At 39.2% G+C, this 27,511-nt stretch overlaps 1 protein-coding gene and 1 long non-coding RNA gene across 7 annotated transcripts in view; one reads left to right on the forward strand and one right to left on the reverse strand.

The window, feature by feature from the left end:
* The window catches only part of GRM5 (glutamate metabotropic receptor 5), a 535,807-nt gene that overhangs the window by 278,393 nt on the left and 229,903 nt on the right, over positions 1-27,511 (forward strand). The gene's annotated exons all lie outside the window — the stretch shown is intronic.
* LOC132429612 (uncharacterized) overlaps positions 1-27,511 on the reverse strand; it is a 265,399-nt gene that overhangs the window by 8,257 nt on the left and 229,631 nt on the right. For both annotated transcript variants that reach the window (XR_009520375.1, XR_009520374.1), the window contains one exon: positions 12,434-12,497. This is a non-coding gene — a long non-coding RNA (uncharacterized lncRNA). The remainder of the gene's footprint in view (positions 1-12,433; positions 12,498-27,511) is intronic.

Genomic DNA, 27,511 nt, shown 5'->3' on the forward strand with positions numbered 1-27,511 from the left:
TCAAATATTTTCTCAGTCCCTTTCTTTTTCTCTTCTTCTCCTGGGACCCCTATAATTCAAATGTTGGTGCATTTATCGTTGTCCCAGAGGTCTCTGAGACTGTCCTCAAGTCTTTTCATTCTTTTTTTCTTTATTCTGCTCTGCAGTAGTTATTTCCACTATTTTATCTTCCAGGTCACTTATCCATTTTTCTGCCTCAGTTATTCTGCTATTGATCCCTTCTAGAGAATTTTTAATTTCATTTATTGTGTTGTTCATTGTTGCTTGTTTCATCTTTAGTTCTTCTAGGTTCTTGTTAAATGTTTCTTGCATTTTCTCTATTCTATTTCCAAGATTTTGCATCATCTCTACTATCATTATTCTGAATTCTTTTTCAGGTAGACTGCCTATTCCTGTTCATTTGTTAGGTCTGTTGGGTTTTTGCCTTGCTCCTTCATCTGCTGTGTGTTTCTCTGTCTTCTCATTTTGCTTATCTTTCTGTGTTTGGGGTCTCCTTTTCACCGGCTGCAGGTTTGTAGTTCCCATTGTTTTTGGTGTCTGTCCCCAGTGGCTAAGGTTGTTTCAGTGGGTTGTGTAGGCTTCCTGGTAGAGGCGACTAGTGCCTGTGTTCTGGTGGTTGAGGCTGGATCTTGTCTTTCTGTTGGGCAGGTCCACATCTGGTGGTGTGTTTTGGGGTGTCTGTGGCCTTATTATGATTTTAGGCAGCCTCTGTGCTAATGGGTGGGGGTGTGTTCCTGTATTGCTAGTTGTTTGGCATAGGATGTTCAGCACTGTAGCTTGCTGGTCATTGAGTGGAGCTGGGTCTTGGCGCTGAGATGGAGATATCTGGGAGATTTTTGCCATTTGATATTACGTGGAGCTGGGAGGTCTCTTGTGGACCACTGTCCTGAACTTGGCTTTCCCATCAGTGGCACAGCCCTGACACCTGGCTGGAGCAGAAGCCTGTCCAAGGAGAGTTTTCTTGAAGCAACATTTGCATAGCAAGCTTCCTGTTTTTATATGTCTTTTCAAGAGTTGAAAACAGAATATCGAAAAGATACCTGCATTCCCATGTTTATTGCAGCATTATTCACAATAGCCAAGCTATGGAAACAACCTAAGTGTCTATTAACTGATGAATGGATAAAGAAAATGTTATATATATATATATGTATGTATACACACACACACACACAATGGAATATTATTCAGCCACAAGAAGGAAGGAAATCCTGCCATTTGTGACAACATGGATGGAGCATGAGGGAATTATGCTAAATGAGATGTCAGACAGAGAAAGAAAACACTGTATGATGTCACTTACATGTGGAATCAAAAAAAGTTTTACTCTTAGAAATAGAGTAGAATGGTGGTTACTGGGGGCTGGGAGATGAGGGAATTGGGGAGATGTCAGGCAAAGGGTACAGACTTGAAGTTAGAAGATAAATAAGTTCTGGAGATCTAATGTACAGCATTGTGATTACAGTTAACCATCATGAGTTATATACTTTGACATTGCTAAGAAACTAGATATTAAATGTTCTCAGCACAAAAAAATGGTAATTATGTGACTTGATAGAGGTGTTAGCTAATGCTATGATGGTAATCATATTACAGTATATAAATGCATCAAATTACCATGTTATACACCTTAAACTTACACAATGTTATATGCCAGTTACATCTCAAAAATTTTTAAAAGAGGCAAAAGAAAAGGGTTGATGGAATTTGTGGAAGAGCTAAGGCGTCTCCGGTAGAAACTGAGTACTTCCTCCTCACCTTTCTTCTGCTTCATCTATTCTGATTGGGGGGAGGGGTTTTATGATGACAGATCTTCCAAATCTTTGTAGAAGCAGTTCTCAAATTTCAGTGTGCATCAAAATTCCCAGATCGGCTTGTTAAAAATGCATTCCTCACACCTCCAGATTCTCAATTAGAAAGCCTGAAGTAAGGAGAAGAGTGTGTCTTTTTCAAAAATTCTTCAGGAGATGCTCAGAGGGGGGTTCCAGAGGGGTCACACTTTGAAAGCCTTTCTCTGTATGATGCTACTACTCTCTCTCCTCATAAGCTTTCCATAGAGAGGAGAAGGTAGATAGATAGGGAGTTGCTAAAAGAATATCAGAGTCTCCATTTCAAAGTATAAGTGCTCCTTGGTTAAATGGCAAATTGAAGGTTTTGTTATATGGAGAGAATGCTGGATGAGACGTTAAGAAACCTTTATGCCAGACTTGGCTCTACTTCCTAACTTTTTCTTCTCTAACCATTAAGTTTTCTGGCTCCTTTAGTTTCCTCTTCTGGGAAAGAAGGATTTTAATGGTATCGTTTCTGCTTATCTCACAAAATTGTTGTGAAGATCAAAAGAGATAATAATGGTTACGAAAATGCTTTATAAAGTATTATGCAAATGTAAATAATTATTATTATACCTTGTCTAGAATTAGAAATGACCAGAGATTGAACTCCATGACCGCCTAGATCTTTTGCAGCTCTAATCCCTGTTATTAGGGAAGGGGTTACACAAATGTCATTCAGTGCCATGTTTTACAGCTATTAAAGGGTCTGTAAATATCTCTGCACAGCTTAACCTTCCTTCCACTTCACCATAGCTGAACATGCTCATCAGAGATGGCAGTGGGGGTGGCTTGATGATGTTCTTTCACGGAGGTAGTCATCTTGCTTGCTGGGCCACTTCATTTTTTTTAATGTCTTTGCATTTATAACAAGTGTGTGCTTCTGTGGGTGCTTGTCTCAATTTCTCAGGCTCGATTATCCTCACAGATGGATCTGTTTCCTCCATGAAATCTTCTCTTAACCCTCCTACCCAGACACACCACCACAATTTTGAGTCTCTATTCCCTCCTATGTGCACTCTGTGTTTATTACTGGAGCACTGCCTCACTAGAATATGAATTTTTTGAGGGTGTAGATCACGTCTTGATCATGGTCTATTCCCTGCATTTATGCATGGCTCACTGTAGGCACTTGATATAGAGTGAATGCATGAATGTAAGAAAAAATGAATGAAAGAGCCCCATCTATAGGTTCAACTATATCCAGTTCTTGAGTCATTTCCTGGCAGATTCAATAAGAAACTCAGCAGTCTCAGCCCCACCAAAAGAAGTTTAGTGTGAAGTCTGATCACCCCAAGCCAAACTCTGGCTGTGAAATTACTGTGCCATGACACCTACCAGAAACAGGTGCCTTGAAGGTTTTGTGGTTTCCAAGTCACAGTGTTCCTTTTTCTCCTCCTGTGCTGGCCCAGGTGTGGGACTGAAATTTTGTTTTCATTCTCTACTCTCTAGTGTGCCTAATTGCTTGCCTGATATTCCAGACCATTGATCTCACCTAGTCTTGACTAGCCCTATTTCTAGACTTGGATATTAAGTCTTTTCATCATAAATATCATTGAATTACTTATCACTGAACTCCTCTTAAGTGTAAGTGGTTGCTGCCTAGTTTCCCAATTCTCAGTCTGCCTTCTAGATTTAACTCATTAACTGCCACAGGTGTAGCCATTCTCACACTCCGCACCCAGGTACACACTCCTGATCAGTTACAGCAATGAGCCTCGTTAAGACAGCACAGCAGGAAGATACTACCAGTAGAAAATATATGGGACATGATGAGACCATCCCCTGTTGTATCTCTGATTGCTTTACCATTCTTGCTAGGATCTGCCTGTACAGCCAGATTTTCATCCTCCAACTTGCCAAGTCCCTCACCCTGTGAGCAAATTCTGCCTCTTGGTCCCATGATACTGAGATCCTAGCAGGCCTTATGCACTTACTGATCTTGGCTACAGACATGTGAATGACAGGAGAGAGAAAAAGAAAATTCCTCCTGATTCTCACCAAGCCTTATTAGAGGAAATGTAGTATTTTGGTTAAAAGCATGGGCTCTGGAGCCAGACTGCTGAGGTTCTAATCCTAACTCTGAATGACTTGGGCAAGTTATATAAGTTCCCTGTGCCTCAATTTCCTCATCTTTAAATATTACGTACCTCATAGGGTTACTTTGAAGATTAATGAGTTGAAATGTATGGGACATTCAGAAGAGTACCCATCTGAATCCTAACCATATAGTCTCTAAAAATATATGTGTTGCTTCAACATATATTTAATTCTATTAGAAATTTTAAGTGGAAAATATTCATGAATAAATAGTAGAATTAAATAATTGAATATGAGTAAATGAGGGATGAGGGGGAAAGATACTCCTCATGGTAGAATTTGAATTAGTGAGTGTTGAAAGAGTGATGAAAATAGAAAAAAAATCATCATCTGGTAAACATCATAGTAATAATTGTTTCAGGCAAGTATCATCAGTGGATGCTAAAATTTGTGTGTTAAAATAATGAGAAATAGGATATTTTCATATTCTGAAAGCATCTCTCTACAATGTACTTAGCTGTTACCAAGGAGAAAACAGTAACTTGATATCAGAGAGGCCAGACAAAAATCATCTTAACCAAGTGATGAACATCAAAATGAACATCATTAATAACGAGACATATCAATATCATGTGCCTCTTGATATGATTCCCTAGGAGGGCTCAAAATAACTTCTGTGGTATTCTTACCAAAAGTATGCAATCTAAATTTAATCAGGAAGAAATGTAGACAAACCCAAATTGAGCAATATTCTACAAAATAACTGGCCAGTATTCTTCAAAAGTGACAGCCATCAAACATAAAAGAAGACTGAAGATGTCTTAAAGGAAACTTAAGGTGACACGACAACTAAATGCTGTATACGATCCTAGATTGGATCCTTGTCCAGAGAAAGGTCTTTAGTGGGGAATTGAAGAACGTTGAAAAAACTCAGTAGATTAGTTATCAGTTTAGAACTGAAGTCAATTCCCTGGTCTTGAATATTATACTTGCTTATGTAACCTGTTACCACTTGGGGAGTCTGGGGGAAGGTTACATGAGAATTATTTGTACTACTAGGGGGATTTTTATAAGTCAACTTATTTACCATATGCCAAGAAGGGTACTAGTTCTACTTCTGTCATAGTTACATAAAGCAAACATAGGGGTTTATACTCCAGGAATGAATAGTCTAGTAAAAGATATAAAATGACAATGTAAAAGGTGCTAAATGCTATGAAATGTTTAACTCTAGGTGAAGGTTAGAAATCAAGAAATCTTTTCTAACGGGAATAAAAATACTTCATGAACAAGGCAGCATTTTAGCTGCACTTTGAATGATATCTGGAATCAAAACACGTAAATTTAGGGGAAGAAGGGAAGTCTCGGGGTAACAAGGGCATTACCAAAGAGCCCAGAGCAGGTAATTTCAGTGAGAGGTTCATTGTGGCGCATGAGGAATTTGTAGGAGATAAGTGGGAGGTGGGTATTAAAGTTTCATTGAAAAGGGTCTTGAAAACAGTGACAAAATGTAATTTCATCCAGTTGTCAGTAAGGAGCCATGGAAGGATTTTGGACAGGATGATGTCAATATCATTAAGTAGAGAGGTACAAGGTACTGTAAGTAGAGAGGTACATTAAGTAGAGAGGTACTGTATTATGAGGTGGAAGTGAAGGTTGTGGCATAAAACACTGGCTACTTTATGTTATTTATTTATTTATTTTGCATTTAAAAATTTATTTTTTATTGAAATATAGTTGATTTATCAGTACAACTTTGTGTTAGTTTCAGGTGTACAGCAAAGCAAATACACCTTACAAAATATTGAGTATACAAAATATTGAGTATAGTTCCCTGTGCTATACAGTAGGTCCTTGTTGTTTATTTTATATTAATATATAGTAGTATGTATACGTTAGTCCCAAATTCCTAAGTTTTCTCTCGCACCCCCCCCCACCTTTCCCCTTTGGTAACCATAAGTTTGTTTTCTATGTCTATGAGTCTGTTTCTGTTTTGTAAATAAGTTCATTTGTATCATGTTTTTAGATTCCACATATAAGTGATATCATATGATATTTGTCTTTCTCTGTCTGACTTACTTCACTTAGTATGGTATTCTCTAGGTCCATCCATGTTGCTGCAAATGGCATTACTTCATTCCTTTTTATAGCTGAGTAATTTTCCATCGTATATATGTATCAATACCACATCTTCTTTATCTATTCATCTGTCGATGGACATTTAGGTTGCTTCCATGTCCTGGCTCTTATAAGTAGTGCTTCAGTGAACATGGGAGTGCGTGATATATGCCCAGGAGTGGAACTGCAGGATCATATGGTACAACATTCAGAGAAGGAAAAGTAGTCTGCAGGTATGAGCATTGCTTTCTTAACTGTGAAATAGTTGCTCATGTTTAAATTGACCAATCAAGAATAGTGAACTCAGAGATCTTCACATTTGCAGAGGCAGATGGTGGAAGTGAAAAAGAGTCCTCTTATGAGCAGCTCTATCACTAATACATTTGCTACTCATCTATCCCAAACAATATATGGGGCAGTTTTAAGTAAAGGCTTGGAAGTGGATGAATATTTTATTATAATGCAAATTTAGGGAAGGCAGCCCATGAAATGCAATTCAGGAACCAGAGGACACCATATTACTGAGGTTCTGACCATTGATTTCTCTATAACATATCTTAAATACCCATTTATTGCACAAATGTTGAAACATAATACTTAGGTTACCAGCTTTACATGATATAATAAGTCTTTTTATACTCTATTCTTATGTTTTATATTCAGAAGAGATTTTATAATTATGCTAAAATACAAATAATAAAACGATAATACTATAAAAATACAGAAACATGAGTTTAAACATTTCAAAAATGCCCTATGATTTCAAATGTTAGTAATAGCTTACAGTGTTTTGCTTCAAAACTACTCTTTGAATAACTGAATTTTTAAAAATCTATTTTCACTAGATAAAATTTCCAACTTTCTTCATTCTAGTTCATTTTCATATGCATGTTTCAAAAATATTATAATTATGAATTCTGCATACCACTTTTTATCACTTTAACATTTTTAAGATTTTTCTGTGTGTTATGGTTTTTCTTATGTATTGGTTTCAGTGACAGCAAAATATTACTGTAGCTAAACCTATTTACATTAATCATTTTACTGTCACTGGAGATATAGGTTATTTTTACTAACTGTTATAAGCAGTGCTAGAACAAATACCCTTGTGCATGTAAATAGTTTTTTCCTAAATTAAAAAATATTAAGTATTTAGAAGTATCCACTTCTAAAGTGATATATGTTCTAGTTCCTAAAAGTAAAGTGGGTTTATTTAACTGATCAAAAAATATATGGGGGCTTCCCTGGTGGCGCAGTGGTTGAGAGTCCGCCTTCCAATGCAGGGGACACGGGTTCGTGCCCCGGTCCAGGAAGATCCCACATGCCGCGGAGCAGCTGGGCCCATGAGCCATGGCCGCTGAGCCTGCGCATCCAGAGCCTGTGCTCCGCAAAAGGAGAGGCCACAACAGTGAGAGGCCCGCGTACCGCAAAAAAAAAAAAAAAAGAAAGGGCAAGTAAATTGCCAAAGGGCATGTCAATAGTCAAGATTCAAACCTAAGTTCATGATTCCAAATTCTCTTTTATTATTGAAAAACCAGCAGTGTTGTGACTTGTGTAATTTTTTTAAATTGAGGTCTAATTGACATATAACATTATATTAGTTTCACATGTATAACGGAATGATTCAATGTTTGTATACATTGAAAAATGATCACCACAATAATTCTAGTTAACGCCTGTCACCTTACATAGTTAAAATTTTTTTTTCTTATGATGAGAACTTTTAAGGTCTGCTTTCTTAGCAACTTTCAAATGTGCAATACAGTATTGTTAACTAGAGCCATGACACTGTGCAGTATATCCCCATGACTTGCTTCTTTTATAACTGGAAGTTTGTACCTTTTGACCCCCTTCACCCATTTCTCCCAACTCCACCCTCTGCCTGTGGCAACTACCAATCTGTTCTCTGTATCTATGAGCTTGGTTTGAAAACTAGCATTGTTGATTAGAGTATTATAACTCCCCAAATAAACTTTGAAATATAGGTCCCTAATTCCTTAGAGTTTCTCGGGGAAAGTAACAAATCCATTACATTTCTCCTGTGCCCTTTTTTTTTGCAATTGGGCCATAGTTTTTCTTTGCCTAGCCCTGCACTGTCCAGTTGGTGCGTCAACCATATTAATGCCGTAGCACATTGAGAAAAATGGTAATGTTTACCCGGCATAATGCATACACAGATGGCTGGAAGTGTCTGGCTCATGCTCTGCCCAAGGCTGAGAGGATCCGTATCTCAAGATGAGCCAGCCAGCACACCTTAGGGTGACCACTTTCACTTCTGAAAGTGCTATTAGTAATTATGCCAGGACAACAGGCTTAAATTCAGTCATGCTGAGCAAACCAAGACTGTGGAGACACTAATTATGCAACAGCAGTTAGAACTTCTGGTCTGTATTGTTTGTTATTAGTAGAAGGAAAACAAAAGTTTCCAATGAAAATACTCCTGTGTCAAAAGCAAACACTAGAAATTCTCCGTGAATTAAAACCAGTGTCTCTGGTAGTAGCTCATTTGTATAGTTACCTTTGTTTGAAAGGTTCATGGATATAGTAACTAACTGTGCAATTTGGGGATTACATAACTGCTGCTCCCCTTTATAAAGCTCCCAGATATAACTTCATAACATTAAAACTATTTTCAAGCTGAATTTCATTTAGTCTTTTAAAATCTGTTAAAAAGGAACATGTATCCTGTAGTACAGCTTGATGTTAAAGAAGATTAGAGACTAAAATCATGACAAGATGCCCCCCACCTTTTAGTTTCCACAGACCTGGAATAAAATACCACAAGACGTTCTGTACAAGTCTCTCATGTAGCTTTCCTCTTGTTGACATGCCTCGTATGATATGCCTCAATACTCCCATATCAGTATAGAAGACAGATCACTACACGTGGAATTAAAAAACAGTAATTCTTGCTTTACCAGTTATAGGCATTGTGAAATATCTGAGGCTCAGTCTTTTCGTGAAAAAAGAAAAGATGTGAAAGAACTTAACATACATTAAACCTCTTCTATATGTTACATGCCCCTAAATTTCATCAGGTTTCATCAACATTTAAGTATTTGTTAAATACCTCCTGGATGTAAGACACTGGGGCTTCCCGAGAAAGACACCATTCCTTACTTCAACTTAGTTCTGGAGGTTGGACCTGCAGGGTCTATTCAACTCTTAACTCTGCCTGTGACAAGGCTGAGACCTAAATGTGCACCCTAATGGTACTGAACTGTCTGAAGGAGCCATCCATAACGAAATCTGTAACTGAACATAAGAAGCAGCATTTTATAGAACTGACTCTTCTCTTAGCAGACGTGAATTTTTTTCACAACTTGAACTTGAAATTGCAGGCTCATATCCAGACATAATATCTGGGATTCATATTCTCTCCTTCTCTAGTGGCTTTCTCTTTTTAAAATCCTGGATTCCACAATCAATTTGTTTAGGTAGCTTAATGGGCCAGAATTTAGTTTGATCTCTCCGGTGCATTTATTTCCTAGATGAACAGACAGAGTTGGAGGCTACACGACACGACTGCACAGCCTCAACATGCATGGGAGCCTTGGGAAAGGGGCCAGAGGTTTTCCAGTACTCTTGTTAAACTGTGCTGCCTCATTCTCGGTATATTGATGATAAATAATTTTGCATCCCGACGGAATGACTACTGATACCATGAAAACTCCAGTTTTGCCGTGGTGTATTATATTGTTGCCATGCAAGGGGATTTAATGACAGAGGGTCAGAAAATTATACAGTTTCCCCATCCATTGTTATCCTGCAGAGAAACATGCCTGAGTGGGCCAACTGAAGGCACCACAAAAAATGCTGGCAAAGCAGGACCCTGCGTTCTTCACACTCACATATTTGTAAGAAAATTGGAAAGGAAAGCAGGGAACATCAACTCCACTATGTAATAACAGAGGCTTCTTGGTTGAGGAAACAGCCTTGTTGGAAAGGGGACCTTTAGAGTGGAGCTCCAGGAATCAGCTTGTTCTGTCTTTGAGCTGATCAGACCTGTACATCTAGCTTCTTGCAAAGCGATGCCAAGCAAGAGGCAGAGAGCAAATAAGTCTCCAGGGCCATCAGAACTTATCTTTCTTCACCTGTGTAAGGTCAGGTAGACATAAAATCAGTCTGCACGTGAAAACACAAAATCCCTGGAAAAGTTAGTCTATGAATCCAACATTAAAGCCAACTTCATATTATTACTCGGGATGGGCAGATTTCAGGAAAGTTTTGTTTTGGTTTTCAGAATTCCTTGTTTATTTTTCTATATACTTGAGGTGGGCTTTATTTCTTGTAGAATGTTAGAACTGTAAGGATCTTTAGAAATCATAGTGTTCAGTCCCTTTGATTGTGGCTTAAGAGAGGTGAAGAGGTTTTTCTAAGGACATAAATAGAGTGACCACAATTTGTTGTCTAAATCAGTACAACTTTGAGAGTGCTCAAACGTATTATCACTCTGGGAGAACGGGCACGAAGGGAAATATCACAGGAAAACTAGGCCGCATGGTCACTCTAGGCGTAAAAGTAATTAATAGTTGTGTCTTTTGAATTTGGTTATCAAACAGTTTAGCAAGTGTACCCCCCTCTGGACTGTGGGTTAGAGCCTGTGGCTGGCTGTGCGTATCGTGTGTCAGTAGGATGGAGAATGGCATTACCCCAGGCTATATCACCTGCACAGTCTGACATTTTGACATTATGACTTTGCAGATTTGAGAATAGGGTGAAAAAATGATGAACTGTTTTCCAGCTATAAACTAGGGGAAAGACAGAAGCACACACAGATGGGTGTTCGTGGTAGTGTGAAGCTGCAGCTCAGTGTACACCCAGGGGCTGCCTCCATACCCAGGATATTGGGCGTGGGGAGAGCAGACACATTTCAGACCTTGTTTACCTGTCAAAGGCAAGGAGGCCCCAAGCTACTTCCAGATTCTTCTTGACTCAGGGTCCAGAGAACTAAGACAGGACTAAGAATAGCCTCTGGACAGGCTACTATTACGGACTGCTGTGTGGAAATAAAGCTGGCAGGGATGAATAGAGACAGGTAAGAAGTGACAGGGAACAAAATGAAAGTTTTACCCGTGCGAAATCAAACAAGTTAATGGACACGGAAAATGTTTATCCTGAGCACTTGTTTTATTTCATTTTCCGGCAAAATGAAATGCTGGCAAAACTACATTTTCAGGCTAAGTTTACTGCCACTGCCCATAGAGAGCCGGGGAAGCTGAGAGATTTCATTTCACTGTTAAAGTAACAGTTATTTTTAGGCAAATGCAGGAAAAGCCCATGAGACAAGGGTGAGAATGTGGTGAACATCAACATTTTAAAAAAATGTGACTAAATTTAATATATTTCTTAGCGTTATATAATGAGATGATTTCATTAGAGTGAATAACTCGTGTTATAAAAGCAGTGATAGATTAAGATAGGTTTACTTTGAATGTGCACATTGAATGTAGAATCTCAAAAATATGACACCAGTTTATGAGTATATTATAGAATTCATTTATTTTCATATATTGTTATCTTATTAAATGTTAATTTAGGGAACCTAGACTCCACCTACGATGTCACTCTCTGATCATCCAGCACATACATCTGGTTCCCAAACGCTATCAATTACAACTCTGGAATCTGTTTCCAATTTTCTATACACATCATCAGTCACAGGCTCTTTTTTTTTTTTTTTTTTTTTTTTTTTGCGGTACGCGGGCCTCTCACTGCTGTGGCCTCTCCCGTTGCGGAGCACAGGCTCCGGACGCGCAGGCTCAGCGGCCATGGCTCACGGGCCCAGCCGCTCCGCGACACGTGGGATCTTCCCGGACCGGGGCACGAACCCATGTCCCCTGCATCGGCAGGTGGACTCTCAACCAGTGCGTCACCAGGGAAGCCCCACAGGCTCTTTAAAAATGCCTAACTTGCTGCCTTTATTTAGCACCTACTATACCAAGTGTTGTGGGTTTTTTAAGAAAAATAATACAGAAAACTTTCGTTTTATGTTTCTAGCCTTAAAAGAAATGATCCAAATAGTCTCAAATTTAAATCAGGTTCACATGCTGAGGAAATGCAACTGTGGGAGCCTTTTATTTCACAAGGAAGTTGGGAGATAAAGACTACTTTGGTCAACTTATTCTGTAACCTAGTGTTTCTTAAATGTCAGTCACGATTATTTCATTTATCAGAAATAGTTTTTCATATCCATGAAAAACTACCTATACTAGAAGTTTCTTTGTTGTTTCTGAATCAATCACTTCTATACTGAAATAAGCTTTTTAGAAGGAGAATTTGCTTTACTTCTATAAATAGAAGAATGCAGTAATTTTAATAAACATAACAAGCATAAAACAATGCATGGCTGTTGAAATAAAAATATCCATCAGTAAGTACCTAAAATCATCTTGTATATTCCCAGTGGTCTTCACACCACATTTTAGTAAACATTATTCACTCACCGTCTTAGAAATGCAGAGCACACAGGCTTCAGGAGACTTGGCTGATTTAGAATGTGCAGGAAACCTGTAAGGTAGGGGTAGGGTTGGTTATAGGCACTCTTTTTTCTGTACTTTTCTTCACTACTGCATTTTGTTCTTACAGAAGCCACTTGCCTTCTCTAAAACTTATTAATTCCCTTGAGCTTCTACAGAACCATGAACATTTGCAATAGTAAAATCTACTCGGGTTCCTGAGAAGCTTCTCTGCTATTATGTAACACAGACAAGCAGAGAAAACATCTGCAGTCCTTTGGGGTCAACTCCCAGAAATCTTAATATCTAACCATAAAAGCTTTGCTACTTCCAGCTTTTTAATTTTCACTTGTTAATGTGTCTAAAACTACCATAGTATATAGATGTCAGCATAGCTCATTTCTCTGAAGAGAGAAAAATCTCACAGTTAGAAATTTGCTGGGCTCTCCAGGTATGCCATGTATGACAACACCTAGCCTCCAAGATGCTTAAATTGCATACAGAGAGGACCGAGAGTCAGAAAATGTGGGGTCCAGCCCTCACAGTATATGGAATCTCAGTTTCTACACATACACACACATACACACACACACTGTGTGTGTATGTGTGTGTAATGGGAAAAAGTATTCCTTATCTCAAAGTGTATAATTTTATGAGGCTTTCCAGAACCTTCAGGAACAGGTGGGAGACATATATATGTTTTCATTATTCAATGACAGACTTTTATTTATACCTGTTATGTTTAAGATATTGTTCCAGATGCTGGGGATGCACAGCTAAGAAGAATGTGGTTCCTGCTTTCAAAGAGCTTACGATATAATGAGGAAAATAATATATAAATACCCAGAGAAATGACTCACTATAATACAAAGTTTGCTTGATCCTATAGAAACTAAAAATTTTTCATCTGCCATTACATCTATTATTGCTAAGTAGTTTTATTGGGCCATCCCTATGAAATCTATTTGGCAAGATCAGTAAATTGTACTAAAATTAAAATGTTCAGGAAATTCAGAAAAAAAAAAGAGAGAGAGAAAATGCACTTAAGTAATCACAGCTTTGAAAGGATTTTTTGACAAGGATCCTAATCTAAGGCATCTCTGATGTCACCCAGTCCTAGCAAACTATCACCAGGACAGGCCTTCCAGGTTCTCTGGGGTGGAGTGAGTTCTATCTGCTTAGATACAGAGAGATGGTCAGGGACAGTCAAGGCGATAGAATGAGACTTTGTGTTCTGAGGCCAACAAAGTTGTGCATGGGGAGGAACACTTTTGACCCTTAATCGGAAATCCCTTCATCTTTCTCCATGGATTCTCTCCCATTCTGAATATTTTTCTCTTCAAATAATAATCTCTCAATAGCAGGAAAAGGAACTTTGGTGTCAGACATTTCTTAAATGTATCACCCCATTCTCTGAATTCATGTTTCCTCATCTGAAAAATAAGGTGATTGTATCTACTTTGACAGACTATTATAAAGATGAAACAACGTAATACTGACAAAGTGCTTAGAACCCAGCATGGTACATAGTAGACATTCAGTAAATGTCAGTTCTTCCCCAGAGCCAGTGTTGGAGATTACATTGTATTTTGCAAATAGTGTGGATTTCTTTCTTTTTATATATTTGTAACACCTATTCATAACTACACTCTACTTATTCTTATTGTACATATGGTCATTGGTTCATTCATTTGAAAAGTATTGATTGATGTGTGCATGGAATAGATTCTTGGGATTTAGAGATTAATGGAACAGAGCCCTGCCCTCAGCGAGCTTGCAGTCAAACAGGAGAGACGTACGTTTCAACAAGTGGTTTGACTACAACTCGGTAAGTGCTGTTACGGCAGCGTGTACAGTGTGTGGTAGAGCGCAGAGGAAGGAGCGCTCACATTTGGTGGCGGGCGGGGATGTCTCAGAGAGTGAATGGATGAGTACTGATTGTGTCAGTCAGTGAAGGAAGAACTAGGATGCTATCCAAGAGAACCTGGACAAATCTTACTTTTGGTCTCATTTTTGTGAGATGGCTAACAACAGAGGCCTTGATTCAGTGGTCCTAGGTCAGTTTAGACTGAAGCTGGGACATAATGGGACATATCACCCCGTTCACAGTCTAGAAGATATACATGCTGGCAGCTGTTGGGGAAGTCAGCAAAGTCATACACACACACACACATACACACACACACACACACACACACACACACACACACACTTTATTTATTTACATTGAAGTATAGTTAATTTACAGTGTTGTGTTTGTTAGTTTCAGGTGTACAGCAAAGTGATTCAGATATACATATACATATGTTCTTTTTCAGATTCTTTTCCATTATATGTGATTACAGGATATTGAATATAGCTCCCTGTGCTATACAGTAGGCCCTTGTTGTTTATCTCTTTTATATATAGTAGTGTGTATATGTTAATCCCAAACTCCTAATATAAGCCCTTAAATTATCAAGGATGAACAAAAAGGAGGCTGTAATGATTTCAATAGAAAACTCGAGTAAATCTGGCCTTGCTTAATACTGTTTGGCATTGATCATTCAGTTAATCTCAGTAAACTTAGGTCAGGTGGCTATTCCATGCCAGGCACTGAAGACAGAGCAGTGAACAAGACAGTTTCGTCACTGATGTCACTCCCAATCTCAAGGGAAGATAAGAAGATAAATATTCCAGTGATGTTGGTGTAATTTGGTAAAGGATATTCAGTCTCATTTGTTAAATATTTGTCGAACGTTTGCACCATGATATAGGGCTACGCAGAGTGATACGGCAGCACAGAGATACACCTAGCCTCAGCTGGGAGTTCCTAGAAGGCTTCCTGGGGAAGATGACACCCAAGTTGTATCAAGAAGAAGGACAGGTGATTTGCCATGCAGTGAGGCTCTTTCAAGCAGTAAAAGAAGACTGAGCAATGTCACAAGGCTATAAAACCACACAGTGCCTGTGAGGAATAGCAAGCAGTGCAGTCCAGCATTACTGGATCATCACATATAAGGCAGGTGATGAGGCTGGAGAAGTAGCATGAGTGAGGTAACGAAGAACCTTGTACATGTGGCCACGTGTGTCTGATAAAGGACTTTGTCAGCTTTCTGGAGCCATTTAAAAGATGGCAATTTTTCTGGATAACAGAAGTTTCCGTTTTCAGTAGTACACTGATGAAGAAAGATTTTCTTTTTAATTTATAGTTACTATCTGGAAGTGTAATATTTATATCAATAGGTTTGTTATCCATTCATTTACTCAATAGATATTTATTGGTTCCCTGCAATGCCCAATTACTGCGACAGCTTCTGAGAATAAAGCAGTGAGTAAAATACATGCAATCCTACCCTTCTGAGACATACTGTCTAGAGAGGAAGATGAATTCAAATAGATTACTATGAAATAACAGTTATGAGACATACTGTGAAGAGGAAGTATGGGGTATTAGGAAGCCAGTAACTTTAGAGCCTAATGTGAGCAGAGTGCCAGGGAAGGTTCCCTGGGAAAAGGTCAGTTTGGTGGAGACCTGAAGAATGAATATGATTTCAGTAGGTGAAGACGGAGTGAAGGGGCAGAGAGGTGAATGAGTAGAGCACGGAGGATGTTTAGGGCAGTGAAACTATTCTGGTAAGATACTATAATGGTGGATACATGTCATGATACACTTGTCAAAACTCATAGAATATACAATACAAAGCCTGAAGTTTAATGTAAACTTTAGTGGACTTTAGTCAATAATAATATATCAATACTGGTTCATCAATTGTAACAAATACACTACACTCATGCAATATGTTAATAATAAGGGAAACCAGGGGTGCAGGGAGGGGGATATATGGGAACTCTGTACCTTCTGATACATTTTTCCATAAACCTGAAACGGCTCTAAAAAAAAGTCTATTCATTTAAAAATAGAAATAAATAATGGCATAGCCACAAAATTCTAGAAAGCCCAAACTAAACAATTTTGTCGTACGGCAAACAATGGGCAATTTCTGGCTTTTTGCCCAGGGATCTCCCTTGTCTCAGTGCAGAGAGATTCATTGTGCCTGTTCCTCCCAGACAAACGTGAGAGATTTAGGAAGTAGAAGCAGCTGCACTGAGAGTTCTGCATGTTATGGTCTCTGAAAAATTCAAAAGCTACCATGAAGTGATTCCTCACACTTCTGGGTTTTCCTTCTCCTCAACACTTAGAGATGTGACCAAAAGACGGTCACAGCAAGGGCCCGAAGCAGGATGGAGCAGTGTCAGAAAGCTCGGCAGGTTCCCCAGGAAGCTATAAGTGTTGCAGGTAGATGCTACGTCAGGCCATCAGGGCCCTCTGTGGTAGTACCAACTCAAATGATCGCAATTTTACAGGAGCGGCTTATTAATAGCATTCTGCTATTCCATATCTCTCCCTGCCAAAAAAGGCCAAAACCAGAGAAAGGTATAAACTCGATGTCAAATATGGTTACAAGCTAAATGCACAGGTGCTAATTGTTAGGGATTCTCAGGCATGCCACCTAATCTTGACTAAATGTGGACCAAGAGAATAGTCAGTTATTTGATGTTTTCTTCTAATTGCTTTGCTAACTGATTCAGAAATGTGAATTGACCCAATACTCAGTGACAGGCCATGTGTTCAGCTTGTGCTAATTAGGTATCACCAGTCATGCAGTCACACCTTACATCCCCAGTCTGTTTTCCTGGAAAGAAATTAGGAAGCAATGAGGTGTGTCTTCATAAAAGTGAACAGTCTTTCAAATTTGCATCTACTATTGTGAAGAACAAAAGTTGTATTTTCCTATGTCAATTTCTTTTCACATATTTGATAATCTTGGTACAATAGGGCAGTCTCGTCTGCATTAACCTCAAAAGCATAAAATTTTCATTACAGAGAGAGACTTCATAGGCGCTCTGCATTCATTTCCAGCAAACTGTCAGTGGCTGGATGTCAGTCACAAACTGTTCAGTTACTTAGATGGCCCATGATAAAGCTGGGTATGTGCATGTGTAACAGTATGATTCTCGTTTGGAATAATTGCTAATATTTATCTTAAAAGTATAAGTATACATGATTAACGCCAATTACAATGAAAGATAATGCCACAGCTATGTTAAACTATGTTCTTATAGTTGCTGATTTGCACTAAACATGTTTTTCTGAGTTAGGAAGAGAGCTCCCACTTTGGAACAGTTCCTAGTTCTATATTCTTCAGTTAATAAAATCAAGAAAATATGAAACAATGCATTATTATGTTCAGATTCCCAAATGTTGCTGAGGTTGCTGTAATGATCAGAAAGGTCCGTGGACCTGTCTCAACCCCATGTTCACACCAAAAAAAGTTCAATTCCTAGAAAGAAGGCAAGTTAGTTGCTCTTTCCATGATAGAAATACTATTACAGCTAACTGTTGCTGAGTTCGCTTCTGTGTTGCGGGGCATGATGCTGAATGTCTTACATGTATTCTCTCATTTAACCTTCCACAATCCTATATTCAAGTTCTATTATTACCAAATTTATAGCTGAGGAGAAAAAGTTTCTAAAAGGCTAAATAACGTACTTAAGGTCAGGCAGGAAGTAAAATGGCAATGCCAGGATTTGAACCCACATATTAAAATGCTACATCATGGCTATCCTTATATTAACCACTGTGTATTTGTTCTGCCTTATGGAAAAACACATCTGAGGTTTCATAGACATTACTGAAAATTTGTCACTCTTGATAGGGACTGGTTCTGAGCCAAGAATGATTTTAAGCTCAACATGGAACATCCCACCACCAACCACACACACACACACACACACACACACCCTAGTAATAACTGTCCTACAGAAACTGCATGAGCCTGAGTCCATAGAATGGTCTTCAGATAGGCCTTCAAAACAGTTTTTCAGAGAGGTTAAACAGAAAGATGCTCTCCAACATTCTTTTTAACTTTTTCTAAAATGTGTTGACTTCATTTTGGATACACTGGATATGTCTCATTACAGAGAAAAGAATGCCCAGTGGTCTTTTATAGCAGCCAGTCTGGTTTTATGAACTAAAAACGGGAAAGGTCTGAGCAAGCAATAGGTCATGTTAGCTTCGTATTGTCAAAAGGGAAGAAGGGGGTCAGCGAATGTTCTAAAACAAATGTATCTTTTGTTATTGCTCCCAGTCTGTTGCCCAGGCTGTCAAGTCAGTAAGGTACCTCAGCTAGTTACCTCAGGGTCTGTTTCTCATTCCCTTTATCCTGGTGGACTGCAGGGAGGAAGCCTAGTGCTCTAAAAGGGGCTTTGTTGAGATCGTACCCTGTCTAGGATGGGTATCTGGTTATACCTGTGTTAAGTATATTTCAAGCTAAAACTCTTTTGGCCAGGATTCCTGGGGTATGACTTTACAGCCTTCTTCACCCAGCTGATTGTGTGAGAGGCAGGGTCTAAGCAATTTTTTAAGGTGAAGTTTTAAGGCTGTTGGGCAGATGTTCCCTCAGGTACCTTGTATGAGAGGCCTGGGAGTGGCCTCTTAGTAGGTCATCTACATTTTTGTTTGTTTGTTTGTTGTTTTTTGTGGGTTGTTTTGCGGTACGCGGGCCTCTCACTGTTGTGGCCTTTCCCGTTGCGGAGCACAGGCTCCGGACGCTCAGGCTCAGTGGCCGTGGCTCACAGGCCCAGCTGCTCCGCAGCATGTGGGATCTTCCCAGACCGGGGCACGAACAGGCGGACTCTCTACCACTGCGCCACCAGGGAAGCCCCAGGTCATCTACATTTAATGAAAGGATGCTCACCCTTCCCTTTACTTAATTGTCCGCTAGGGACAGCTAAGATTCTGATGAGGTCTGCACTCATCCGTCAATATAAAATACTCCCACTCAGACCTCTTTCCAGGGTAGTATCTTGAGTTCACTGCCACTCATTGGTTGTCAAAACAATATTCAAGAAAAAGGCTTAGATTTGGTACAGCAGAGCCATGCTACTCTTCCCACCTCCTGTGCATCTCTCCATAATTTTGTACATGGCATTCATTTATTCCACAAATATCAACTGGATACCTCCTGTACACCAGGGCCTGTTGTAGGCTCTAGGGATATAGCAGGGAATAAAACAGACTTGTATCTCAGTCTTCGTACAGCTGATATCGTGGTAAGGAGAGACAAGCAATAAAGAGATAAGTAATGCGTATACTAGGTTAGATAGTAATAAGTACTAAGGAGAAGAATATAACAGGGAAGGGACAGAGACTGATGGACAAAAGATGGTATGAGGCCATTTTAAACAGGATGGCCAGGCATGCTTTACTGCCTAGGGGCATTGGAATAACAACTAGAAGCAAATGACTTTAGTCAAATGTCACCTTCTGGGTGAGGTCTTTTCCAGAGTCTGTGAGTTACCTGAGAAAGGAGTCCTGTGCGTGTTCAGTCATTACAGGACGTACACTGTGAGTTAGGTCTTTAGAGTAAAATGTCAAGCAGACCTTGTGCTCTCCGTCACATAAGAGCATGGAAAACAGTCATAAGTAAATAATTGCAATGCACTGAAATATGTAGAGATAGAGGCAAAAAAAAAAAAAAAAAAAAAGCTAAACGGAAAACAGGAAGGTAGAGAAGCAAACTGGGCCCAGGGGAAATACTGATACAAGAAGGCTTTAGGAAAGAGGTGATATTTGAACAGAGGCTTAAAAGATAACACCCAATAATAACAACTAATCTTTTCCTTTCTGTCAGAGAAAATTTCAACAAAACATCTTTTCTCCTCTTTCTATTTCAAATTACCTAGGTAGTATATGAATACACTTCCACTGTCAAACTTCCAAACAGAAACACATAGAGTAAATGTGAAAGCTACACTCCACTCTTCCAGTTCCACTGGCTTTAAAGCCTGGACCTAACCACTTTGTTATGCTGAAAATGGAGGGAGGAGTAGGTAAAAGAAGCCCTTTTATTTACTCAAAAATATGTATTGAAGGCTTACTGCATAGTAAGTACTGTGCTGGGTAATTGAATACCAGTCTTAAGACAACATGACCCTTGCCCTCAAAATGGTTATGCATTAGTGATTCCAGACAAAGGGAACCACAGGTACAGGCATTGACTTAGGAAGAAATGTGGCACCCTCAAGTGGTTTGATAAAACCAGAGAGTAGAATACATCTCAGAGAGAGTTTTAGGGATTAAGTCTTGAAAGATACCCAGGGACTAGATTATAAATCTGGAAAGAAGATAGCCAAGGTCTAGGTTATAAAGGATCTTGTACGGTATCTAAGGCATTTGGATTTTAAAAATACTTTCTGTGAGGAGCCTTTAGAAATTATAAGTAAAAGAGTGATACTACTGCATGTTCATTGTTCTTTTGCCTAAATAAAAGCCTTCTCAATATTTTGATAAATTTCCTTATAATCTTCCTAATACTTTAATAGATTTTATTTTAATTAGTAACATATAATTATCCTTCCAACTATAAATAGTTATTATAGAAATTATGGAAAAACACAGAGAAGTATTGGGCAGAACACAAAATACATCTGTAATTCAACCACACAGACAAAAATGCTAACACATGATGTATTTCCTTCAAACATACGTTTTCCTAAATGTTTACATGTTTTTCTATGTGTCATATGAACTTACTACTGTACCATGGACGTTTTCTCACATCTTTAAATAGTCTTCGAAAACACAATTTAATGACTACAGCAGTGCTCCCCAACCACTTTTTTGGCACCAGGGACCGGTTTCGTGGGAGACAATTTTTCCACATAAGTGGGGGCGGGAATGTTTCAGGTGGTAATGCGAGGAATGAGGAGCGATGGGGAGCGGCAGATGAAGCTTCACTTGCTCACCCGCCGCTCGCCTCCTGCTGTGCAGCCCCGTTCCTGTGTGGACTGCTACCGGTCTGCAGCCCAGGGGTTGGGGACCCTTGGACTAGAGAATAATATTCTGTTGTATGGAAAGATCTATTTTATTTACTTGGAAATAATTTAGGGTGGAGTTTAAAAACATGGGCTGAGGAGTCAAACAGAAGTTAGCTTGAGTCCTTGCCCTGAACTTGCCCACTGGACGTCTCAAGGAACTCAATTTCTATAAACCTCCATTTCCTCATCAATAAAATGGGGATCACAAAGGGATCTAGTTTATAGTCTTCTTATGAAGATTGAATAAATTGTGGAAAAATGTTTCAAAGCATAGTGACTGGAGATAGTAAACATTCAATAAATACATGTTAACTACTATCATGGTTAACAATATTAACAAATGTAATTATTATATGTAATAAAATAGTAACAACTGTTTTCCTGATGTTTCGATAAAGCAATCTTAACATACACAAAGACTAACAGATGTTCTTTATTAGTATATTAAAATACTCAATAGCCATTAATATTGGCTTTCTGTGATAAAGAGAACTGATTCCTATGTAAGTGGCTTAGTCTATGGTACAGAAGGCCGTTTTTGTACTGAGTTCTCTTTCTCTAAAGAAAGGAAGCAGTTGCATTGTGTAGCTTTGCTAGTAAGGCACAGACACACGTGATGATTTACTACTTTTCTAAATAGGAAACATACAAGCAACTGGACGGGCTTAGTTTTCATAATTAGTCTAAGTCACTCCAAGTTAGACTAACCTGAACAAACAGTCTAGGGAATCTACCTCTGGCCTCAGCCACTCAGGATTTGGGCTGGTGCTGGCCCAAGTTGCCCATGACTTTCCAAATCAAACTCTCCTCCTTACCAACAATTCTCATCCTTTTTGCCCTGGTGTTCCTTCTTAGAGCAATGCTCTGCTGGCAGAAACATACATCTTTTCATGACTATTTTTGTAAGACGCTTTTAGAGTAACAGAAAATCACAGACTTCTAAAGCTTGGAAGGGATTTTAATGTGCATCTAATTCAGTGCTTCCTAAATGCGGCTGTGAATCATTATGATCTAGGGCTATGATCAAAACAGAAATTCTCAGACCCAATCCCAGAGAGCCTAATTCTGCATTTTTAATATGCTCCATGGGTTATTCTTATATACAGCCAGGTTTAGAAAACACTGATTTGATCCATCTTCCCACCTAAAATAGAGCTGTAAGCTAATTCAGGCAGGAATGGTATCTTTCCTCCATTATGTCCCTGATCCCTAATACCACATACCCAATGCAGAAATCCAGACTTGGCACCTAAAAAATACCAGTTAAAATGAATATGAAACCACAGCATATCCTCAGAATTACTTATCTGTTTATTGCGTTTACTCATCCTTGTTTCAGAAAGGATTTAAGGCAGCTTACAAATATTCATATAAAATCTCTCTCCATTCTGAATCAAGAAAGGATTCAATTGTAGAAAAATCCAGGAGGGATCAGCAGCTCTGTCTGCTTCCTAGATAAATTCTAATTCTCAATTCGTAACATCTACCTTTCTGAGAATTGTATACATATTTTTTCTTTCATGAAAATTGTCATCATGGAGAGGTATTATGACATAGTTGAAAACTCATGTGTCATGCAGTCGGATAAACCTACATTCACATCTTCCTCTGTGCACCATGTCTAGCCCATGGTAGCTCTGAAATACATTTAACTGTTCTTTACTACTGTTTCTTCAAACATGAGATTTAACTCAAATCATTTTTATCTCACAAATATTTATTGAGCATCTAGTACGTGAGGTACTATATTAAGCACCTGGGGGACAAAACAGACAACGACCAGTACCCTCATGGTGCTTTTATTCTACAAGATATAATTATGCCTATTTCAGAGAAATATTACGAGGGTGAAATGTACATAAAGGTTTTGTATATTCACAAGCATTCCATTAATGTTAATTCTCTTCCCCACCTTTGATTCCCTTCCAGTGATACACACACCTCAAAATACCACTGAGAAAATAATTCTCCCTAATATCCCTTTTCCAAAAAACTTCTAATTCTGAAGAAAAGTCAGACAGAGGCTGGAGTCCAAAAAAAAAGTCCCTTGACCTGTATGTGGGCCCTTTCTTCCATGCAGAACTAGTGGAATTTACAGCCACGTTTGGAATTTTTCAACTTGACCGGTGCCAGGGGAAGAGCAGGCAAGTAGTCACATCTTTACAGAGTTCTAAATGCAGCTGCACTATAGATGCATTCAGTATACATCAACAGAAAACACGCATCCAGACTCACTCTCGTGCTCATGAAGCTGCATTTCACAAGGTAATTTATGAAGTGACCGCAGATGCACCTGCAAGCAGCAGAGGCAAACTGATTACCATCGAGATAATGATCAAGCTGCAACTATTGATACATCTCAAAGACGGGAACATAGCGATTTGTAAAACTGCCTGGCTCTTCAATGTTACATGGCCATATCTGTGAGTTATAAGACATGCTCTAGATTTCCGTCACTGTTTCCCAGAATGTCTCCAACAAAATAACTTTCTTCCATTTTCACCCTGAATGAATACAATGCTTCTAAAGTCAGTGATGTTTACGTCACATTTTGAAGCTGACTTGCTAGCTGACACTCCCACTCCAGCACCTCCATGCATGCCTAACATTAGGCATGCCTTTCCTACTCTTTGAGAAATCTTCGTACCCCTCCCCTCCTACCCACCACTGTTCTAACTGTCCCCAAAGCCTAGTTCATGGCCCACATCCTTTAGAAAACCTTCCACAGCCCCCTGCAACCCATGATAGCTCCTTCACCTTCTAAATGTCTCCAAAATTTATGCTCTGTGCTACTCCTTCACTAGTTAACTGGAGCTATAAAACAAAACCCTTAGATCTATATCAAATTAGGAACCATGACTGAAAGAGGTAAAAACTAAACTCCGTGTTCTTTGCACAAAAAAATGCACCTATTTGAAATCTAAAAAAAAAAATCTTTGATAAGTTAATTATAGCCCTTAAGATTCATAAATCTTAAGATTTCACAGTGTCAATCTTGTTCTTATATTGTCTTTGAAAATGTACTGTTTTCAACGGAAAGAAAAAAATACTGTTTGTTAAAGTTTTATGGAGAACCATCAACAATTTTGGGGATTTTTAGAAATAATTGGGAGTGTTTGTCTCCTATAGCATTTTAAACATTTAGGCCCCCAAATCAGTTTAAGTCTCCAAAGATGGCCCTGAGTGCCTGAGCCAAGTTTCACACGCCTGCAGAGACGAAGCTGCGTACTTCCTACTGGAGAAAAAAACTGCTTCTCTTCCTTCCATGGAACATAATACAGCATCACATTCATGACTCTGACACTGGAAGCTTTGGTACACAGCAAAACGTGTCTGTACCCCAGGATAGAAAAAGAAGATAGGTAAAGATTCTCTAGATGACCACACCACCTCTGTCCTGTCACTATGTAGCACATGTCATGGTAAGATCTGTTTCTGTATGTGCCTTTCCTAATAAAAATTTTAAAAGCCATCATTACCTGAGCACTTATTATGTGACAGACACTGTGCTCGAGCTTTATAATTATCAACCTCTTTCATCTTCACAGCAACCTTAAGGGGTAGATACAATTATTATCCCATGACATGGGATATGGCATGACAAAAACAGATGCTTGGAGAGAAAGGATCTGGTTATTTACCCAAAGGTCTTACTCTTAATTGCTGCACTAGACTGTAATAAACCATGAATTCCCTTGGGAAAGAGGACATTTTTATTAATACTTATTTAGAGCTCAGCTGGCTAACAGCAAGTGGCTCTTAATACATGCTTAGTAAATATTTGTTGGTTTGAGTAAATGTTCAAAGTGAATTAGAGGCACAGTGTGGCACTCTGCTTTCTGGAATGCAATTGCAAACTCTGAGTGTTCCCAAATTTTGCTACTATCTGCTAAGATCTGCCCAAATCTAGGAGGGAATGGAAGGCAGGCATTTCTTTTTCTACACTAGGGACCTTTCTATATCCAAAAACAAACCTAGATGAATAGCAAAGGCACCAAATAGGAAAAACAATGTATAACTGTCAAGTTTTTACAAATAGAAAGATAACAACGTTTGGCTTTTGCATTGGTCTTCATATTACTTACAGCATGCTCACAGATAAAATTGCATCTTATTCTAATGCCGTTACTGAGATGGTGGCAAAGCAAGTTATTATTTTCATTTTATAATTTAGTGAAATTGCCCTGTCCAACCATCAATGATATGGCTAAATTCTTCTAACTCCTCGTCTGTTTTTTCCTTATGGATTTATTGACATCAAACTATGAATAGGATTCATTCTAAGACCATTCTAAGATCTCGGATCACTAAGTAACCTGTTATCATTTAAGATGCCTATCTTACTCCCATGCAAGTAAGACATTAAATCACAACTCTGGTTCTACTCTTGCAGCCTTCAGTTTCCCAGAGAAGCTCCAGGCTGTCTACACACTCAATGCCAGATGAAATGAATAAAACTCCAATGAGACCACTGAAAGATACTTTGAATGATGCATCATTCCTCTACCAAACAATAACAAAAACCCTATAGACTGCAGAGAATGTTGACTCTAGTGAGTTCCCTACAAGCTATAGAGCATCTCTACTTCCTGTATATACATGGGATGGGGAAGGGGAAGGGGAGGGGCTTCAGAAATGGTGACTCAAATATTTCAACCAAAGTAATGGCCCTCAGAGCAGGCATACAATATGTCAGTTGTTTACAATTTATTACTAAATCTCAGTACCTTCTTGAAGAAGCCAAGTTACATTTTGTTATTTATAGCATTATTTATACAGGATAAGAGAAAAGGAATTTAGGCTTTCAAGGGATGCTCTCCTCTCCTCCAGTAATTACTTCTGTACTTTCTGTCACAGTGCTTTATATACTTATCCATCAAACATTTACAGAGCAAACATTGTGTACTATCATGGGTTCTTGAATGCAAAATAATCCTTGCTGTCAGGAAGTGACAATCTTGTGGGAAGGGAGGGTGACAAGCAAACGTGTAGATCACCATTGTTAGAGTTGGCATGCTGTAGTGGAATCTCTACCCCTCAGTTCTGTCATTGACTAGTTGTGTAATTTTTCGAAAAGTCTCTAAACTTCGCTTTTTTTTTTTTTGCGGTACTCGGGCCTCTCACTGTTGGGGCCCCTCCCGTTGCGGAGCACAGGCTCCGGACGCGCAGGCTCGGCGGCCATGGCTCACGGGCCCAGCTGCTCTGCGGCATGTGGGATCCTCCCGGACCGGGGCACGAACCCGTGTCCCCTGCATCGGCGGGCGGACTCTCAACCACTGCGCCACCAGGGAAGCTCTAGAGTTCGCTTCTTCATTCTTTGAAATATCAATAATATGAATCAGGAGAGTCAGCATTTTTGTAATGCCTACTATTTTCCAGACACTGCTCTAAATGTTTTAATGTATTATTGAATTTAATCCTTTCACTAGTCCTAATCAAAAGTTACTATTATTAGTTCTATTTTATAGATGAGGAAACTGAGAGATTAAATAACTTGGCCATGGTCTAACAAGTGGTAGGTCCAGGTTGTGAACCCAAGCAATCAGAATCCAAAGCCTCTGTACTGGAGGACTGCACGCCAACATGAGGACCCTGGGAACTAAAAGGCAAAGGTTTCTAAGCCCAGAAGCTTCCATTGCTGTTAAAAACGTATTCCTTTATCGGGAACACCCCTTCCATTTGTCACTCAGATTCACAGTTGCCTCTTCTCCGCCCCACCCAATGCCCTGAAAGCTGACACACACGACTGCATCATGGGCTTTTTCGCCTTCCGCTGCAGAAGGATTCAGCCAGTGGGAGGGACCAGCAAGAAGTTGGAGGAAAGAAGGAGAAAGAAGTCAGGTTGTTTGAGCCTCTGGTGGACTCTCTTTCTGTGAGGTTATTTTGAACTGGCTGCATCCTTTCCCAACATCTCCTTCCAGGGGCCCTCTTTACTCAGACCTCTCAATCCCTGGGTCTCTGTAAGGTCACAACTCCCTCCCCTCACTCCTTTGCTTTAGAGCTGGTAACGAGGCTCCACTATTACTAGGATCTGGGTATTGCAGTGTCCCTAATGAATTCACCACACCCTGCTTATACCTTCATTAACAGCACCTTTATTAATCTTCCTCAAACTTTCCTAATTATCCAAATCTGAGTGTCCCATCTGTTCCCTTCTGAGATGCAGACAAATACACTGGGTTTATAAGGCACTAAATGATCAGC

The sequence above is a fragment of the Delphinus delphis genome, chromosome 8 (assembly GCF_949987515.2).
Source record: "Delphinus delphis chromosome 8, mDelDel1.2, whole genome shotgun sequence".
Taxonomy (NCBI): Eukaryota; Metazoa; Chordata; class Mammalia; order Artiodactyla; family Delphinidae; genus Delphinus; species Delphinus delphis.